Source organism: Urocampus carinirostris, chromosome 10 (genome assembly GCF_059441175.1).
Source record: "Urocampus carinirostris isolate Australia breed hairy pipefish chromosome 10, RoL_Ucar_1.0, whole genome shotgun sequence".
Classification (NCBI taxonomy): Eukaryota; Metazoa; Chordata; class Actinopteri; order Syngnathiformes; family Syngnathidae; genus Urocampus; species Urocampus carinirostris.
Window position 1 is genome coordinate 38,043,192 of NC_142358.1, and position 4,717 is coordinate 38,047,908.

The 4,717-nt window shown below is 42.6% G+C and overlaps 1 pseudogene; it reads left to right on the forward strand.

Annotated features, from left to right (window-relative positions):
- Positions 1-1,037: 1,037 nt before the first annotated feature.
- Positions 1,038-1,197, forward strand: LOC148358871 (U2 spliceosomal RNA; annotated as a pseudogene).
- The last annotated feature ends 3,520 nt before the right edge of the window (positions 1,198-4,717 follow it).

Genomic DNA, 4,717 nt, shown 5'->3' on the forward strand with positions numbered 1-4,717 from the left:
CGGTTTACCTTGATTTTTACAAGTACGGTATGTTTTTTTAACAGACCCGTTTACTGTGTTGCGAGCGTGTTGCTAGCATGTTGCTACCATTAACTGCCCTGTCACAGGCACCGTTTGGGATGAAAGTTATATTATTATTATTAAAGCTTTGAAAACTCTCTCGGTGTACCGTCTTTCTTTGTAAATACGTGTAACCATGTATAATATGTATTTGCAACTGTATATTTTTGTAATGTATTTATTTGTATTTATTTTGGACACTTATTCTGATATGTTTTGCACGGGTGAATTAAAAAGAAGGTGTCAGGGGGACCAGAACAGAGCAGGAGACCCCAGAGCGTTCGTACAATTCTTTTATTTGGGGAAGTGTAAAGGGTTAGCGGGAGACGCGATGACCGTCGAACGTCAGGAGCAACGCCGTGAAGACAACTTCGGAACACGTAGCCAATCGTAGCGTGGGACGGAAGCAGGTCGAGTTTACTGGGACTGGAGAGAAGATCGTAGCGTGGGACGGAAGCAGAATCAGGTAAACAAGTCAAGACGACACAGGTAAATCAGGAGAGTCAAACGGGGTACAAAAGTAATCCTCAGACGAAGAGGTCTCGGCGTAGCGTGCTTAAAAAGGGAACATAAACCAATCAGGAAGCGCGCCAGATGATTAACGCAGGTGGCTCCACTTAGGTAATCATGGCAGAAGGGGCGTAACAAACGCTGACGGGAAGTGGGGACCGGTAAAGGTGAGTGTTTGTGGACACGGCGGACAATAGTGGATATATATTTTTCCCACCCTTACGTTTGGAAATATACACTTTTTGTATTACTTTCAACGGGACCCGGACTCTGCAGGTCTGCATCAAACCTTAAGTATTGGTAGCGTTTTCCGTCTATTTTGCCGGCTGTGATTTTTGGACTGTGTACTTTCATGAAGGACATTCAGTTTCAATCTCTTGTTTCTCTTCATTTCGAATAAATCGATGCTTGTTTCTCTTCATTTCGAATAAATCGATGCCAAGTCCTTAGCTTGGCCTTGATGCTAGGTCCTTAGCTTGGCCTTCTTGGCCTTGCTTGGCCTTTTGATGCTAGGTCCTTAGCTTGGCCTCTTTGATTTTTGCATTTTGGAGATGGAATATGAGCTTGCTCTGTCCACTCCACGCATCGGCCCGGTATTGCAGTACCTCCGGGAACGGTGCATTCGCAATGATCGCAGCAAGGCTTTAGGGCTAGGACCTTAGCTTGGCCTTTTGGCTGAGAGTAAGTGTCCCGGCTCCTAGGCTTTGTAGCGTATTATGAACTGACCGATAACGGATAATGGATAATGAATAACGAAGATAGATCAATAACCCTTAAAAACCCCAAAACCCCATTCAGTTTCAATCGCGGGACTTAAAGTCGGGTTCGGGTTAATTTTGTGTTTGTGTTACATTTTTCAATGTGGGCGCATGCGGCTTATATACAGGTGCGGCTTGTGTAAGTACAAAATCGGTTTTCCTTTTAAAATGTGGTGGGTGCGGCTTATAATCAGGTGCGCTCTATAGTCCGGAATTTACGGTGGTTTTTATTTCATAAGCCTCGTGAATTGATTACCAAAGCGTCGCATCTCCAAATAAGAGCATTATGAACGTTCTTTTGTCATCTCCTGAACATTAAACGAGAAGACTCTAAGAGGTTTTAGCATTCCTTCGCTTGCAAACACCAAAATGGCTTTGAGGACATTTGACAGGGAGAAATGAGGGAATTTATGAAGCTGTGAGCTTTGAGGGTGTCCTGTTTTGGGGGGTTTTCGAACAGCCAACACCTGCTTCCCACACCAAGGCAGATTAGTTGCGAGCACGTTATCTTCCCACTCCACATTGGAGTCTTTTACAGAGCCGGAATTTCAATTTGGGGACCAGACAGTATTAATGCCTGGCGTTTTAAAAAATAAATAAAAACGTGGGGCATTTGTTGCCGAGAGCTTGTTGGCTCACTTGAAGGACTCTGTTCGGGAGATAAATCCCAGCTGGAGGGAAGGAAGCCATGCTGAATGATGAGGAGGACCAACAGGTTGGCAGATGTTGCAATTAAAAAAGCACTGTTGCTCATTGCCAGGCCGACCAATACGCACAAATTACGGCAATGTGCTCCCGAGATGTCAAAATAGGTAAGCCTCCATCACTTTTTATGGTCTGAGGTTGTAAAACTTGATGACATGAGACTTGCGTAAGAATGGGATGAAAAACCGTTAAAGTCAATTACCGTATTTTCCGCACTATAGGGTGCACCGGGTTACAGGGCGCACCCCCAAAATATAGTTTTTGGTCCTATATCTTCCATAGATAAGGCGCACCGGATTATAAGGCGCTACAATGGGAACGTGGACAAAACAGTCAGATGATTCAGTCAAACTGATTAACCCCTTAACATTCCCAAAGCTTGCAAAGAAGCAATTACGTGTCGTACGATGTCACTCAAATGCATCGTTTCAAATATCATTCGGAAGGTTAAAGTCTTGGGATTCAAGAAATGCCAACCATTCCTTACTTTCTATTTTCTTTTTCGCTCGCAACTTTACTGTGCATATGACAATAAACACTTGGAATTGAGTTTAATTTTTAAAAAAAAGAGCCATCACAGAAACATCTAGATCACTCTGAAACAATATACTGGGAAAATATATAGCCGGAGTAGCTCACTGAAGTCGTTGCGTTCAATAATAATGTGCAACCATGGTCCTCTTATATCCGTGAGTGTAGTAAATCCAGGAGAGTAAAATATTTACAAATACAGACTAATGAAACATGTTTCATTATGGCGTAGTTTAGCAAGCTTGCTAAGCTTGATACGCCATTGCTAAACTCGGCCAATTGCAGGGTTTGTTTTGGCCATCTAGCCAATCCGAGGCTCCGAATAACTTCAGCCAATAGCGATCGATTTAACGGATGATTGACACATCTTTTTCGGCCAATTGCGGGGTTTGTTTTGGCGCTCTAGCCAATCAGAGGCTCCGAATAACTTCAGCCAATTGCGATCGATTCAAATGATGATTGACACATCTTTTTCGGCCAATTGCAGGGTTTTTTTTGGCGCTCAAGCCAATCAGAGGCTCCGAATAACTTCAGCCAATAGCGATCGATTTAACGGATGATTGACACATCTTTCTCGGCCAATTGCAGGGTTTGTTTTGGCCCTCTAGCCAATCCGAGGCTCCGAATAACTTCAGCCAATAGCGATCGATTTGACTGATGATTGACACATCTTTTTCGGCCAATTACAGGGTTTGTTTCGGCCCTCTAGCCTATCCGAGGCTCCGAATAACTTTAGCCAATAGCGATCGATTCAAATGATGATTGACACATTGGTTAGCCAATGAAACGCCGGTATATAAATCCCAGCATACAGCGCGGACTACTCCACGTTCGGGGGAAATTTGAGTCGGCGGCTGTTGCATAAGTTGCGAGACCTTGTGATTTAATGTTGAGCCATATATAAGGCGCACTGTATTATAAGGCGCATGGTCAGCTTTTGAAAAAAATTAAGACTTTTAGGTGCGCCTTATAGTGCGGAAAATACGGTACCCCTCTGGTATGAATAAATATGAACTAAGGCACTTATTTTTGTTTGTATTGCGCCAAAAAGGAAAGAAGAACTGATTGACTTGATATCATTGGAAATTATTTGAATGCAACACAAACCTTTTCTCATCAGGGGACCGGACCAGAACGAGGAGGCAGGAAGGGAGAAGTCATTTGCGTTAACGATTAGTACTTTTATTTAGCAAAATAAAAGTCGTCCAACTCTCAGGGACAAAACAAAACAAAAACAGGCTTACAGGCAAACAGGAACTAAGACCAGGGAATACTCACAAAACAGGTTTTAACTCAAAACGTGCAAACACAGATTTCCTCAAGACAGACAGAACAGAATAATGCAGAACAGAAAACACAATGAACCAGCACCCGCAATACCCACAACCCACCCTTAAGTAGCACACACACAAATTAGCTGATTTACTACAGCTGGTGCCCAGGGGGCGGGGCCAGCCGGTCGCCACGGCGACCATGCTGGACACGTCATTTCTTCTTTTTCCCTGTTTTTTTTTTCTCCTTTTTAAAAATTCCATTAAAAAAAATCTCATTGTGTTTATTTTTTCCTAGCTGTTACTACTACTCCACGTTCGGGGGAAAATCGAGTCGGCGGCTGTTGCGTAAGTTGCGAGACCTTGCGACTTAATATTGAGCCATATATAAGGCGCACTGTATTATAAGGCGCATGGTCAGCTTTTGAAAAAATTAAGACTTTTAGGTGCGTCTTATAGTGCGGAAAATAGGGTACTCTTGGTAAAAATGACTGCTTTTAATTACATGATATTGTTTATGTGGTTTTTCTTCTACACTAAAAACAAAAACTATTTCTTTTGATTTCATATTTTCAGGAGAACGTTCCATAACCATTTGAGAAACAAACAAAAAACAGAGATTCAAATCTCAGTGAGAAACATGAAGGAAAAAAAATGACGTTTTGTTTAGTTTTCCGAACTGAGAAAAGGTTTGAACTTTTTTTTGTTTTGCAAAGTCAGCGCTGGCATAGTAAGCGCAGCACTAAGGACAATGTTGAATTGATATGAATGATGTACCAGTGTAGGAGGGTAAATCCCCGTGCACGCTTTGCAGCGTCTTTGTTTGATGTGGAAAAATAATCCATTGCTGCTTTTGCACAAGCGCTCCAGGCTAAAGTGTGT